General features: G+C 38.5%; 1 long non-coding RNA gene across 1 annotated transcript; it reads left to right on the plus strand.

The window, feature by feature from the left end:
• Window positions 1–1,749: 1,749 nt before the first annotated feature.
• On the plus strand, window positions 1,750–12,116 carry LOC140233004 (uncharacterized). Its single transcript, XR_011901519.1, has 3 exons — window positions 1,750–1,881; window positions 10,996–11,128; window positions 12,049–12,116. It is a non-coding gene; the product is annotated as an uncharacterized lncRNA (long non-coding RNA).
• The last annotated feature ends 5,310 nt before the right edge of the window (window positions 12,117–17,426 follow it).

Consider the following 17,426-nt stretch of genomic DNA (forward strand, 5'->3'; position numbering starts at 1 on the left):
AGAAACAATAGGAGAAAGAGACTCGATCTGGCGCAATGGTGGATCCCACTCTCTATAGTTACAGCTGTCACGTAATATTTTGCGGACTGACCTTGCAGTCATATTTTACTCGCTGGGATTACGATGTTTCAATGTTACCGGATGATTCGAGGTTAGAGAAGTTATTTCATATCAAAAACCTATTAATTGATCGTGACAAACACAGAAAGGGGGAGTGATAAGGGAGTGACGATTAAATTGATTGTTCTCCGACCTTCTCATTATATTACTTGGGAGGTATATAATCAGCGAGTATGAGGCAAGTAAGCAAGGTGATTGGAAAAAAAAAAAATCTTTGTTCATTTCTTTATCGAAAACTTTTCTTCATATTTTTGAGGATCTAAAGCCGAATATTGATTTAGTGTCAAAATGTATAAAATACAGAATATGCTGAACATTCTTCCTAACTCTCCAACCGTTTTACTTTAACTGAGAATTTACTACGGATTCAGATATGTTTCCATTTATATTTAGTGTCTTATTATCATAATCCTTGTTACTTTTATCATTAGGTCTATTATCATTGTTATGATTCTTCTTCTTCTTCTTCTTCTTCTTCTTCTTCTTCTTCTTCTTCTTTTCCTGCTTCTTCTTCCTCTTATCATCATCATCATCATCATCATCATCATCATCATCATAATGATAATAATAATTATTATTTTTGTTATTATTATTAGTAGTAGTATTATCATTATTATCATAATTATCATTATTATCATCATCATCATTATCGTCATTATCGAGTTTATTATTTCTTTTATCATCATCATGATTATTATGATTAATATTATTATGATGATGATTACCACAATCGTTATTACCACCATCATTATCATCATCATTGATATAACGATTTTCTATAAATTATACTGCCATTGAAATGATAGACAACTCCACACTAAGAGGAAGACAGGTGTTTTTTTATTATCATCATAGTCAATCAACATCAACTTCCGCCCCATCTCACTGCCTATCCCTCCACCTCCTCCCTCCTCCTCCCCCCCCCCACCCTCCTCCTCCTCCACCTCCCCTCACCTCCCCATCCTCCCTTCCAGTTTCCTGCTTTGTCATGGAGGACCTATAATCTCCACCCTTGATTGTCCCAAGCCGTCTCATCCCACAAGCCCAACATGTATTGTCGTTCGTGCGCTGTGGTTTTCTACAAGGCATCTCATTGCTATACACATACACAGGTTAACCCAAACCATAAAGTAAATCCACTTTAACTGCACTTCGCAAACAAATGGCATATCCGCAATGATTATTTCGTTGAGTGACGTCGATAAGCAAAAAGAACACATAAACAAAACCGCATACTAGTATGTGATGCGTGTGAGAGAAGGAGAGATAGATGGAGAGAGTAAATACATTGTTGGCATATGTTTTGACAGCGTCAATTTGATATTGCGGTTTTCCCCTAACATGACTCGGTGACTTTCTGCAGCGCATTGCTGGAAGTGTGACATCACAATGGTAAGCCATGCACAAGTGCACAGTCAACTTGCATAACAACACAATTTCCCGCTTCCCACAAATCTCCTTCAAAATAGTGTGCCGAACAAAGAGAAAGAGAGGGGGAAAAAGATCGAGCTTATAGGTGAACTCGCTGCAGCATCCTCATGGTTTGATCCATTTGACAGGACGCCAAGAAGTAAACGCTGGTGTCATGGCCAAAGCTGAGCTCCGTAAATCCACCGCTAATCGCTTGACTCATTGTGTTTTCTCCGATTCCTTTTTGGCCATTCCGACTGCATGCACACAATGGCATTTCCACAAAGGCAACCCGACACGTGCTGAATGAATATGGAGTGGACTGGTCAAATGCAACGATCGAAACAACCTGTAGGCAAGGCTGGTTGACACTACACCAGAGAAATTTTATATCTTGCTTGCATGCTGATGACACACCGGGGTTATACAGTATTCATTACTTATTTTTTTTTTTATAATGTGATATGATTTTGTTTACAAAATTAAGTAAAAAGTTCAAGTTACTTATTAGCTGTATATGCCACTTCGAATTACTTCTGCAAATGCACGTATATAGGAAATTAAGTTGACGGAAGCGCATTTATATTTGGGGAGACGTGGATGTGTCCGACGGTTCTTCACAAGCGGCATAACAACTCAGCGTAATGCAAAATGCAACAGTGAAGTTATCATTGATTGGAGAGTATTCGGGCGCCGGGGGAGGGGTTAAGAAATATACTCCATGTCCATGTGACGTTAACGTTTCATGTGCGGAACGGATCATTGTTCATTAGACAACCTGAATGACAAACCATCCGTCGAATGATTTTTCTTGTAGGTATGATGGAGTTCTACCATATTACAAACAGCAAGCGATTGTAACGGAAAACCTAGTTTTCCACACATTAACTCAGAGAGTGAGTTTCGTTCAAGAAGACGTGGAAATGAGCTATACGTAGCAGTCACGAGACAGCAAGTACCTTACTAACAACTCTATGTCAAAATTAATGTTAACGGGCATAGGACAGGGTCTGGCCTTTCTGTCTTTGCCTATAATATCGTAGCTCTGCTATATTCATAATATTGTGGTATTTCATTCCTGTTTACCTATTTTTTTATATTTCAATAAAAATAAGAGCAACATTTCTTTCCTATGCAACTGCGTAACACCTTTTCTTGTTATTTACGTATGCCATTTCGACCTGTTTTCAGTTTTCTGTTCTAAGTACGCAGTAAACTCATATTCGCTGGACATTGAATGTATTTGGAAAAGTACACAGTCATCACAGCTAAAAAAAAAATGATAATAATTTAAGATGAGGCTTGATATTCGTAAAATGCAGCTTCTAGCGCCCCCCCCCCCCCTCCTCCCGTCCACGCGCGGGATCAGCTCTAAAAAAATATCTCTAATAAGCCTATACACCAGAACCGCTGTATCACTTCGTTATCTTTGAAACATTTTCATGACAACTAGACTAACAATGCACGATGAGTATATAAAAGGCCTGCATCATTGTGAATAAACAGAGGTGTACAAATCGATCAATAAATGAATAGATATTTATCAATAAGTATGTATAGTCGTGTTCAGTCGTTGATCAAATGCAGTAAAAATTGATTAGTAATAATTCATTTTGTAAACAGAGTTGATGCATTCACCAACCTCTTATTACATAGTATCTTTATATAGAGAATGAATACGGAAAGGGATATCCGCTGGCAATACTGGGTGGAACAATGTTTTAGGTTTGTGCATACATTTCTGGAATCGTGAGAAAAAAAAAAAACCCAAAGAGATATCCAGTCGGTGATTCAGCAAAATAATTCTTACACCTTGAACTTAATATTCCAAGATGTTGTTCATTTGCGAGGATCTGATAACATCATATAGGGATTTACACGTATACTACTGACAGAACAAAGCACTCCGGGATAATTATATAACCCATTGTCCAAGGCGGTGGATGAAGAGATGGTGTTGATAATGACGTCAATGATAATGACGACGCTAAAGATGATGACGTCGGCAATGAGGATGGTTATGATTGTGATAGCAATACCACAGTGATGTGGTCATGTCATAAAGGTGATTAATGGCCGTAATCAGTTGGTAATAGGTGATGCCGATGTGAATGATGATGGGGAGGGTGACGAAGTAGAAAATGATGCGGATTATGACGGTAAAAGTGATGAAAATGACGATGAGCATGGCAGTGATGGTCATCGAGTAGGCCTAGTAGTGGTGGTAAGATGGTCATGATGATAACAGTGATGGTGTTATGTGATGATAATGGTGGTGATATTTATGATGTTGTTGATGATGATGATGGTGGTGGTGGTTGTGGTGGTGGTGGTGATGATGATGATGACGATGATGACGACGATGATGACGATGATGGTGACGATGATGACGATGGTGCCGATGATGACGACGACGATGACGATGATGATGATGGCGGTGAGGTGGGAGCATTGCTGACGTTGGTAGTGGTGGTGACGGCAGCAGTGATGTGGGTGACGGTGGGGCTGACGGTGATTAGAATGATGCTGACGAATAGTACATACCTAATGAAATCGCAAATTCTGCGATGCGACGCAAGTGACAGGCAAAATTATGGTTTCTTTATGTACCTCTTTACAAATTAATGAGGCACAGGTAGAAGAAGAAGAACAAGGATGCGAGGAAACCATTGTTGGTAATGAATCTGCTCTGAAGGTTGGGGGAGGGGAGGAAGACAAACAAGTGAGAGCAAAGATGAAGAGGAAGAGATGTGGGGATGATAAATGATGCTGATAGTAGGCAGACAGTCACGAAGCATGAAACATCCACAAAATAAGGAGCATATTATCATGCATATGAAAGGGCCTGCTACTCTCTGCCCCACACGAGAAAATGACGGGGACAGATAGTTTAATGAATATAATTTCTCTCCCCGTAAACTGCCAACATCCTGCTGTTTCCTGTGTGCCGTTAAACATGAAAGCATCACTACATGTTCTACAGTAGTTTGATGCGTTTTACAAGTTAAAGTGTTCTTATATAGCACAGTCTGCTCAAAACCTTTTGATCTTGATTTTGAGCACATTGTTCTAACTTAGAAACAATCATTACGCCAATTTGTCCCATATCCACTCTCATTCCAGTCATAATTCTTTTGTGTTCCAGTCTCCATGGTGTGTAGAAAGTAACACCATAAAGTCTGATAGGCTGTTCTTGGATTCAGAAAAGCAAGTGTTGTCAAAGTTGTAAAGTGTCAATTCCAAAAGAAAAAAACAAAAAGTATTCTTCTTTTATTTTCTAGTCCCCTGTGAGGGAAACCGTCTTTGTTTGTCAAGTATAGATACCTGTTAAAGTGAAAACTTACATTTTAGATAATTTTCGTTGATATTGTTCCAAATGGCATTGCCTGGAATTTCGGTGAGGCCATGTCCTGTTTTGCTGTTTGATACTGAGCATTAATTTTTACCGGGATATTTTATATTTATAAATCACCGGAACACGGAGGGTAAAGGCCCCCTCACACCTGAGCGAATTGCCTGAAATATGACTTGCGATGGCTGGCGAAAGGCATTTTTGGAAAAATCGTTTTCAATGGTAATTGATAGTAAGTCATATTTACCCTTCGTGTTTGGGTTCGTACACCTTCTGAACTAACAGTTGCAATAATTCAAATTCGCACGGGATTTTTGAACATGTTTAAAATTTTCCGACGAATTGAAAAATCGTCTGTCATTCGCATCTCTTATTTAGTCTGCGGTAATCGTTCGTTTATCGTTCGTGTGCTATTGTCACGCATAGTCCCTCATCGCGCTTTTGCCAAGGTGGACCGATCTCGACAGAACTCTAAACGAAGCAACACGATGACTAAATATGACTTGCGCATAGACACGAAGATACTATGACAAACGTATTTTCGCTTGCCATCTTCTATGCGAAGGGAAACTAAGATTGACTTTTACTAAATTTGAAAGGCGATGCATACACGAAGGCAAGTCTAAGCGATTCTATGACAAACTATGGATTGCGAAGTGATATGAATACGAGCGAATGACCTGACGAAAAAATTGGCGAATGCTGAGCTGCTCTATATGTGACCAGCCACTCACCACGCAACTCATATATTTTTGATTAACATTCCACCTGAAAGTTTCAAAGTATCTTCAGAAAAATGGAAGATGCACCCCGCCTCAGAGTCAAGTATTTACTGGCAATGGCTCAGAATGATATTATACATCAGCAGCTGAACCTACACCAGTTCATCAGAGGCCGCTTCAGATGGAGACGAGGCTTCAGACGACGTCGTATCTGGAGAAGGATGTGGCTGAACCCTGCCAGAAGAAGGGTTTTTGGAATCTACGACCAGTTGTTGGTTGAGCTCCGAAGAGAAGACCCTTCGACTTTCAAGAAATTTCTCTGCATGCCCCCTGAACTCTACGATGAAATCCTGGAGAGGGTCAGAGGAAGAATTAGGAGGCAGTGCACCTGGTACATGGAGCTGCTGGAAGAAGGTCTCAAGTTGGCAGCTACTTTCCGTCATCTTGTGTCTGGCACCAAGTACTCCGACATGCAGTATGGGTGGAGGGTGCCTGAATACGCCCTATCTGTAGTGGCCAGGGAAGTGTGTCAGGCCATATGTGACGAGTATGCAGATGAAGTCATGACAGCCCCTTCAACCCCTGATGGATGGAAACAACTTGCTGGAGGTGGATTCTTCAAGCGGTGGAATTTTCCCCACTGTGTGGCAGCTATTGATGGCAAGCATGTGGCCATCAGAAAGCCTCCTCTGTCCGGCTCGCTAATGCTGCAACTACAAGGGCTTTTTAGTATAACCCTGTTGGCTATAGTGGACAGTGACTACAAATCTATCTGGTGCGATGTTGGTAGTAGGTATGTATGATACGATAGGGGAAAGGGGGTAGGTCGAGTCAATTTAGGGGTACGTCAGATTTGTTATCACCTCACCTCCATTGTTACTGTTTCAATATTTTTTTTTTTTTTGGCTAAAATGATAGCAATTGGGGCAATTCATTTCAGTTTTTGCTTGATACCCTTTTTCTTCTTCTGAATCGTGCTTTAAGAATAATTAATAATATTGGATATTTACTTCACACAAATGATCTTTTGTGTAGAAGCAATAATCTGAAACTGATTGATTGATTTTATTATTATTATTATTATTATTATTATTATTATATTTATTATCATTATTATTTCATTTGGCGGAAAACATGCAATTCATAATCAATTACAAAGCTCAAAACAATCAATCAATACAATAACACAAAAATACCGTAACACTGAATGCACCTGACAGGGCTGCCAGGCGTTGGGCAAGTTAACTAAATAACTGTAGTTCTATAACCCTATAACTGTAGTTCTATAACCTATATCCCTTCCAGATGCATCCAGCGTTACAGATTTATGTGCCACTGATTATCATAAAATATTCATAACTGTACTTTTTAAAATCTCTTGCAAAAAAATACAAACTATGTAAAAATTTGTTTTATTATAATGTTGGTATTTTTATGTATAAATTTTCAATTGATGAGCTTCCTGACAATTTTGCACCTATGTTCACAAGAAATAACTCTTTTCATATCTACCCAACTCGTCATCGTGATGACTATTCACCTTCCACGTACTCGCACAATTTTTGCGAAGAAAAAAAACATTAATGTTTACAGTGCCGAAAATACTGGAATCTTCCGGCTGATTTTACTGTTTATCTTTCACGTCCTTTAAATGTTAATGTTGCGTAGATGATTTCTCTGGCCGCACTGAAATATGGACTGACCTGGTCGCTTTTATACTCCCCGAGGAGCGCACACACACGTACGAGAACGATTGATCTATATTCTTTTGTCTTCGTTTCCAATCGCACGCCATATCAAACCATTGCTCATTGTTCGTTCGTGTTATCGGGTCATATCAACCCTTCGCTCGCCTTCGGCCGCAATTTACTCAAAGAAGTGAACCGAAAAATCGCTATCCTTCGCATGTCATATTTATCCTTCGCTTACCGTTCGTTAATCATATTTGACTTTAGTTTATAATCGGATGATTTGAAGGCAATTTTATTTGAAATCGTTGAATTCGCGCGCATTTCGTGCGTTTTTCCCATTCGTCCCCCTTCGTCACCCTACATTCGCTCAGGTGTGAGGGGGCTTTAACATCTTAAGGCCTCAACCAAAGGGGGTGTATGATTTCATTGAAGACCGGGTTCGTAGGGATTTTATCAACGCAGTATAATACAGACTTATCTAATTGCATTCTTCAAGGAACGCAAGAACCCGGAAGAAAATAAATGTTAGTATAAAGAACATTTCCTTATCGTGTTTCAGAACTTTAGTCGGTGTTTTTGTTTGTTTGTTTGTTTGTTTGTTTGTTTGTTTGTTTTGACATTGCATGCCCCTCGGAAATGAAACTAAAGACAAACCTTAAGATTTCAGTTTGACGAAATTGTTCTCAAGAAGAGGCCCACTACCTTTATACCGAGGGCTTCGGACTTATGGAGCAGTTGGAATTTATACTCCGCCAGATTAAACTACTCAATAGAGTGGTATCACAATTCAGTCGTATGAGAGCTAGAGGATACAATCCAGTTGCAATGGGCTAATTCCGGTCAGTCGAAGCAAGCCTGGGATAGGTCTGTATCGGTACACGTCCCTGACCACAGTGAAAGTACAAACTAATTAGAGTCCGGTCACTTGACACCATTGCGTCATGAGTCAGGTGACGATTTTGAACTTGCACAGGACTGTCCCACTTTACGACATAGGGGAACAGTGGGTAAAGTGTGTCACGTTGCAAAGGAAGACTTGAGAATACGGAAGGGGGGATGTTGTGGTGAGGAAATTATTCTCTAATGAGAGTTAAAAAGTGATAAACGCTTCTTTGTCAGTGCGTATAACTAGACACTTCGGAAGATAGATGATGTTTCATCCCCCAGACATTCTATCCGCTGAGCCAATCAATTTTCACTGTGATTCGTATATCTAATATTCATTTGATTTAAAAATCTTGCGAATAGCCAAGGAAATTAACTGCTTTCAGTGTATGGATCGTTCTCTGCGAATTTACATATCATCTATGTTTATAGTTCATAGACTATAAATATCATAGTATATAGGCACGGGTGTAATCTGAAGAAAGGCAGTTCAAAATTACTTATTGCAGGCAAGAACGTGCGCAGTATTGCGGTCATTACCATAAATAAGGGCTTTAGGACAGTATGACAGGAGGTGACGAAACACTTTGATGTCGCGCATACGAAGAACTTATTTTCTTCCATCACTTCAAAAGGAGAAGACTGAGATTAAAACGTTCTTTTTTTCTCTCTCTCTCGGGTGATTACTCAAGTTGTGCTTATTCAGTGACAATATACGTAGTCACATTCTTATAATGTATACTCTTGTAATCTGCCACAAGCAGAATTATATTTCCTGTCGCCTGTAGTCCCTGCAATTATTCAAACAAAACAAAACACCACGATACCCAACAGACAATAATGACTACATTATTCAGTATAAGCTCGAAGAATCGCGTCTTTTTACGTTGCACTTAATGACTTATTTTACATTCCATATTATTCGTTTTACATTGTATATGAATTGTTTTCAATGTATTTGTTCGCCAAAGATCTGGGATGTAAGTCCCTATACGAGATACTCTTTTATTCTTGCCGTTTTGATATGATGTGTGGTTTTCACATTGCGTGTAGACGGCATGTGAAATATTCCCCATCAAAGTAAGAGTGTTGAACTCGTGACCGCATATAAAACACACAAGAGCTTACTTAAAGAAGCGCCGTACCTATTATACGAGACATCAATTTTATCTAAATATATACTTGTTAAGTTATAACATAATATACGTTCCATGATAGTGTGTCAGAAGCCTGCGGCGATCGGGCCGGGTATTAATTGCATTATTACTGCTTAAAGCTGATCCCCCTCTGAACATGACGAAGGAATGAGAATGTGTAAGTGAATCCAGAACAATAAGTCATTTCCTTTTTCATGCATTAGGAGGAGATCACTTCGATCGGTCCCCCTCCCCCACCCCTCTCTCCTTCACCTTCTACCACCACCATAAACGCGTTTGAAGATCCCCTACCTTGGTGGTATAAGGGTACGGTAAGTGGCGGGGAGACGCCCATTGCCACGGCCATGTCTCGTGCTAATGCTACCCCCAAACCACCTGCCAAATCCACCTATCACACACCCAGGACAATAGTCTCGACCCCGCAGACTTTCGCCTGATAACGGGGCACAGATGCGTTGGAAACGGGCCAACCAGTCAGAGCAACTCTAAATGGCATTAAGTCTTAGATTAGATGTGGTGTCGTGTATAGTGTAAAAAAGAAATAAGAAGAAGCAATCCTTAGGCATTTCACCTATGACTAAAACTGAATACATTTGTGTTTCTGTCATATTTATATGTATTTCATTTAAGTGCACTTCTTCCAAAAATCAAAACATATAATCGTACCTAAATACTTAACAGTAATGTGAGAGAAAAGTGCTTACCATCCCGAAACCACAAGTTCGATTTGAATCATGCAATAATGTGGTATAAGTACGTCATAAAATCATGATTTGCTATCTTATACAGAAAATGGAAAATATTTCAATTTTTATAGAAAATGTAGAATATGTGAATTTATTTCAATTTGAATTTGAATTTGAATGTATGCTTTATTCCTCACGAAGAATCAAGACGTCACTATCCTCATTAACACAAAAACACAATCTTATATGTCATTTATAGCGGAAAACTGTCATAACTTGTTTTCTCCTAATTCCTCATCATTGTGATTCGAACGCCATAATACACTTATTTCGAGAAACATAAGGTGAAGAAATGTTGCAAAGTTGTATCATACAACTTATTACTCACCTCTTAACTTTGGATGTATGTTTATTGATACGGGGAGAAACAATGACTTTGTCCGTAATCAGCTACATCTTCTACATCTTTTGTCATATTATGGAATTAACTTACTTCGAAAGCCATGTTATCATTTTACGCGTTCATGAATAAATGGATTTATTACCTAAAGCTTGCACACATGCCTCCGTGAAAGGAGAGCTATGTAGTTGAATTCAAGTTTTTTTTTTATTATTGTTATTATTATTATTATTATTATTATTATTATTATTATTATTATTATTATTATTATTATTATGTTTTAATTTCATTTGTCTTCTTGTTCCACGTTTTTGGTTTGAACATTATTAATGATCCATGTCAATAGTTATCGAACGATCCATAACCGAGATCAAATATTTTTGAAAAACATGAAGCTCAGTACCACAAAATGCAAGAACAAAATGTGGTATTTCTGTTTTCTTTTTACAGTTCCAAGTTAAACGGAGTGTGATTGAAATATCTCAGATTGTTTAAGCATAGATGCCATCAAAATTGAAGAAAAGCATACCAGTATTTTCTTCTTCTTTTTTTCAAATCCACGGATCACTAAGAGAGCACCAACACTGCAAAGCAAGACTAGGCGGACTCAACGGGGACTTAAGAGCGGCTGAGTGGAGGTGCCAATGAGGTGTTGATTCACGGCTCATTCTCGGACGGGACGGACAAAATTCTGGCGGGATTATCGTAGGTGTCGTCTGCGTTTCTGTCATTGATACCATCATCCTCCTTAAATCGGGAGGCAGACACGTAGTACTCCTCCTAAGTCTTGGTAGATGGTTACACCGAGTTTGGGAGTGCCGCCATATCATGCCCGCAGCTCGTGCACGTGGAAGATTAAAAAAAAAAAGAATCGCCTAAAGTTATCAAGTTGTGGTGTAACGGTCAGCAAAATAATGAAACACATGGCAGATAAGTGGGGTGTGGAAAGCTGACCTCTGGTCTGTTATTACTTAGCAACGATATGGAAGGTTCAAAATATATCTCTGCAGAAAGAAAAGACATAACGTGTTTTTTTTTTCCATATGTGTAGGTTTTTTTTCATCTATACGCATCGAATTCACATTCTTGTTTTCTACTTGCGAAAAGAATGTGTGTGAATTAAACACTCTCCCTTCCGATTGCTCCATAGATTACCATAGTAGTTTACAATATCTTACTAAAAAAAAGTACTCATGAAGTATTGACAGAAATAAGGGGCGGCTGTGGTGATATACGCGCATGAATTTTGTGTGTATACTTTTGGGATAAGATGGACTACACCCATACGGTGGCCATTTATGATAGAACATCGAAATCACAAAATCAATCACACAATAAGAAGTTTCATGGTTATGACTGATTGTAGATTTTAAAATATTGAGACATATTTCTTGACTCTTAAGTCCCTATTCCTGTATTCCTCTAAAGATAATATATATCTCTTGTCGTCTAAACTTTTAATCTTTGCATGCTTTGTTAGATCTATTTTCTATTTTGTTTACTATAGAAAGGATTAAAAAACTGAGTCATTTTTAGTGTCTGCTCGTCGACGAGCATGGTGTTCTACCATACCACATATTCCACGCTTGTTAATTCACGCCATATACCACACTCTTTATCGGCAGGTTGGCGGTGACAACATTGTCAGCAATACAATTCGTCATCGTCACTGGCAATTACGCCAAGATTTGGGCAGATTGCGAGAGAACACGCCCAAGTAGTTCGGCGGTTACAGCGTCTCAGCTCGCCCCTGCCACAACCAATCGACGGCAGCGTCATCCGCCGTCACTCGACAACTGCGCAGAGCATGTCGGAGGAGGCAGGGAAAAAAGGCCTGTCGCGGTCTATTAGCAGAGAACCACTTGAGTTCCTGGCGTATTCACTCTACACGCTGTCCTCATGTGCGTTGTCCTTTTTGTTTCCATTTTATCCACCAATAGAATACCTGGAAAATATCAACAACAATTATAACAACGACGCGACATCACACTTGGCTCGATCTCCGGAATACGCCCGCGTCCACTCATTCTGTTGGATTTTTGGCGTCTCTCAGAATGTGCCATTGACTTTGAAGGAACACGGTGAAAAAATACCCCATAGTGGTTAAAACTTTTGATAAAACTGTGATGCTGACGTAAATCTAGCCGACCTATGACGTCTCATAGCTTTGAGTAAACTATTGTGATCATTATATTATTCCGAATTCGTGTGCACGTTATTTTGTTCGTATACATGGATTGATAATGTATGATTTTTCATGGCAAAACGCAGAAATAAATTAAACTGAAACTGAAACTATGCATATATATTCATATTATTACATCAAAAGTTTATACAATCATAATCATTTAGACACATTCATTTGGAAAGAAATATTTTGAAATGATATCGTAATAAACGAAATTGAATGCTGAGTCAGTAGTCTGAATAGGAGCTGAACTTACAAACAATACTTGCAGCGATATCTATATATGTAAATACACAATTAAACACGCACACACACGCACACGCACACACATACACACATACACACACATACACACACACACACACAAGCACACACACACACACACACACATATGCACACACACGCACGTACACACACACACACACACACACACACACACACACATATATTTTACATAGTGCTTATCATCCCAGACACCATTGAGTATACAGACGATAATCTTCATGTCCTTATTTCGTTGGCTAATATCATGATTATGCTCCCAGCACAAACACACAACAAAATAGAATATGGGTAGCCTTCAAAATATATTCAACCTTGACAATCATGACTCTCAAAGTCATCCGCTTCCGTTGTCAAAAACAACGACAACAAACAAACCATAAATAAATAAAATAAAAACATACATCCGTAATGAATGGTCGTCTAGCTTCCAAGTGATTTATCCCATACCGGAAATTCTGCACCGATAGTTCGGTATTCTGGTTTCATGATACTATAATTCTTTCCAATTTCCTGTTCGACGGAGAAAAGGCTTGAGATAATACTTTGTTTATGTCTTTTGAGGACAAGGCTTTTGGCGATATATAATTATATTGGTGATAATAAAGCAAAGAAGAATACAATTTTCAAGCAATTAAATCAGTAAACTCAGTGGTTATTATAATCAGGTTCATAATAGTGCATAATGCTCGAATCGTAATTAATACAGTTTTAATGGTTATTGGACAAGACAGAACAAGGAAGGAAGGGGATGAGAAGAAAGTGAAAGGAAAATGTAAAGATTTCAGCGAAAATGACGAACAGGCACTATACATTAGACAAAACACTCAGTAAATATTCTGTGCAAAAACTTGGAGAGATTAATATAGATAAAACACCAATGTTCGTATCTCTCTGGTGAGCTATACTCTCCAAAAGGTACAAGCAAAGGAAGATGTTGTGAATTCGACGTCTTGTCCTTTTCAAGGCGATGAAAATGGCTCCTCGATCTCCTGATCGGAACCGTGTCATCTTTTCTCTTCTTCCTATATACCTCTCTGCTCTCTTTATATATATATATATATATATATATTTTTTTTTTTTTTACCTTGCCATCTTCAATCAATCGCTGAAATTTTATCGTATCCCCATACATATTTGTCAGATTTTCAATCCTCCTCAACGTTCTCCGATACACTCTCCCGTTTCCTCCGTGTCCTCCTCTTTCTTTTCTACTTCTTCCTTGTTCCTTCCCCCTTCCTAGTCCGTTCCTTCTCCACCTCCTCCAGTGATGTATTAAAGGTACTGTTTACAATTTTGAGCAGGGATTTAAAAAAAATGTTCGAGATATCTCATTTGATGGATATGTGCAGGTATAAGCTATATCACAAAACATCCGACCAAGTAAACATTTCTCAATAAAGCCTAAAATATAAGGAGATAATTGTCACTATCTTCTCAATAAACCATAACAGTGTAGACGGTTTAGTCTAGAAACATTTTTATCATAAATATTGTTCACATTTTTTATATTTAGCAATACTTAACATAATCTATACTGATTCAAATTTTTACTTTGGTCGTTTCTATCCCTAACTGACATTTTAGAACTATTTTGAGAGCACCAGAGATGGGTTTTTGTTTCATCTGCATATGGCATATTAAGACATAATTAAATACATCCAATTTTTTGACAAATTTACCAAGTGTATGGGGGTCTTCGTAAAGACTTTTTCTGCAGAGATCTACTAAAATTGTTTTGCTTAGGACAATGGGGTAAAAAGAAAAGACAAACAAACCCACAACGTTATCATAATCATGTGATAATCATGTCATAGTCGTGACTGTCACGTTTTCATACCTTATGATCCGAAAATATGAGGGAACGTCAATCAAGCAATCAATTCAGGATGAGACAGCGGGGGCGCAGAGACAGATTTTTTTTTTTTCTCACAGTTAAATGGGGGTGTGGGGAGGGGTCTAAGAGAACACTCATGATGGCTATTCTAGGCCTTCCATTACAGTAAGGGGAAACCATGGAGTACGGTGGTATAGTTATTATACCTATTTACAGCTGTGCCACCTGAGCTCGAGAAGTCACCTGGCGCTGCGACGCCCCGCCGCGCTCCAGCGGTCGCAGGTGTCGCGACGCCGCACAGGTCAACGCGGGCCTCACCCGCGGAGGTGGTGACGTTGAACTTCCTGGGAATGTTTGTCACAAAGTCACCACCCTTAATGACAAAGAAAAATTTCACAGTCTTAGCAGTACACCTATGAACAGTCGTTGTAACTCTACAAATACCAGTTTTTATCTTCTCCTTTTTTCGGCTCTTTCTCCTATACTCTTCCTTCTTTTTATCATTACCATCCTTTTTAATCATAGGAGTTCTTTCATTGTCACTATCATTATACATTTTGCAATCATCATCATTATGATTTTCATCATTATTAATATTACTTTTATCTTCATCAACGTAAAAAAAAAAGTACAAGCAAAAGTTGAAGATATGTCCTGAGACTTGATTCCGGTGACGAAGAATAAAAACATGATTATCTGGAAAAGATGTGAACAAACAGAACCTACATAGACTTAAAAAAAAACCCAATGTATTCACCAGACTAAAAAAACAACAACTATTGTATTATTCTATCGTTAAGTTATGCACATATCCACACGTACATACAGGCACACAAAACCAACACGAACAATGAAAAAAAAACACGAAAATTCACACAGTGGAACGCTTTTGGCATGACAGGAAACCACTGCTATTTTCTGAAAGTTGCAAGGATCAAGGGATGTTAATGAAAACAACACGATCGTTGGGAAACTTTAGACAGATAACCGCACGAACAACAAACAGGAACAGATTCAAGAGAACACAGAGGGGAAAAAATAACAGTTTTAGTCTTTGCCTCATAAAGGTGTATCGTGACCGGTAATGTAAGGTTCTCACGATATTTTGTCCCATATCCGACTATCGCGTCTGCCTATATAGTTTGTACTACCTTGACTGCGCACGACCGACATATTTCTCGAATCAAAGATTTTCTACAATCGGATGATGGCATGACAAGTGCAATGTTAATCAACCGCTCGGTCAATGCCCTTTGAAATTGTGGTCTTTTGAATGCATGTTATAATATATCTCCGGACGCAACATTGGTCATGAAAGCAGAATAGCAAATACATTGTAACTTCTTTATGATGAAATACTATTGGAGGAGTATACCTTCTATCGAATAGAACATTTCTTCTGAAACGTGTAATATTAGAAATTATAATTGGCTTCGTAAAGAAACCAAACAGGAAACAGGGCTTTATCAGTTTCAGAAAAGCAACAGCAATATGTTATGTGCTTAATCAGGACTGGTAATGGACAAATCAATTATATCTGAGAATTTGTGCAATAAAACAGAAATAGTTTGATATGATAAACGTAAAGTTTATGCATTATAAAGCATAATGATACAAATGAAAAATATCGTTTGTCCATAGAAAATCTACATGACCCTTATAGACCAACCACGAACCAATTTCGAACTGTCTGCTGTCCTGGACAGTGACTTTCACAATATTTGTCTGAGACGCACAGTCTCCCGATTTCTCCGAAAGAGAAAAGCGTGTACAAAATTTCATTAAAGTTGGACCAAAATAAGAAAGATTTATATGGAATTTCAAAATGTCAAGCGTTTTTCACGAAACACTGATCGGCCAAAATGTCACTTAATAATGCACAGCGGATGAGGTGATTATGTCATTGCCCTCAAAAAAATCATGTCCCCCATTATTTATTAATAAACCTGTACACTAATTTCATTGTTCTTTAATGACATAAATAACATAGAATACAGCCTTCGCATTTGATTATTCTAAAATCATCAAAGATCCCTTTCATGTGCTCCAACAAGTAGAACAGATGCCTATGACTCAGCAATAATGACTACTAAACATGCTAAAGACGGGAATTCATTGGTACAAAATTATTCATCAGAAAAATATGAATGTTTATGCATTGTACAAACAGATACGAATGCTGCGGGAGATGACGTCATCACACATTATTTAGTTTGCTTAAGCGATTGTAGTTGCTATTGTGCGTGTGAAATACGCAAGAAGAACAGACATACAAAGACAAAAGACTATGCCATCCCATCTCGGGTGTATTGGTAGGCATGCAGGGGCACATCAGGGGCCCGTTGCATAAATCTTACAGTTGAATTTCAATGGTAACTACCGTCAAAATTAGGCGTCACAGCCAATCAGCATCAAGGATTATAAAATTTACCGCTAATTTGAAGACTTACCGCTAGAAAGGAGCGGTAAGTCCAGCGGTAAGGGTTTTATGCAACAGGGCCCAGATGTGCCCCACTGATACGTGGCGCTTAACATTTTAGTTTTTATTTTGCTGAGACGGAGGGAAGAAGGCAAACGGATTGACTTACAATGCACTTGTAGTCTGGCTATGATTTGGTGGGTTTTTTTCTCTTTGTATAGCTATCTTCTTCAAGCAAAAAACACACTAAAAAGAAATAGAGAAACAAATAAATCAG

The sequence above is a fragment of the Diadema setosum genome, chromosome 9 (assembly GCF_964275005.1).
Source record: "Diadema setosum chromosome 9, eeDiaSeto1, whole genome shotgun sequence".
NCBI classification, from domain to species: Eukaryota; Metazoa; Echinodermata; class Echinoidea; order Diadematoida; family Diadematidae; genus Diadema; species Diadema setosum.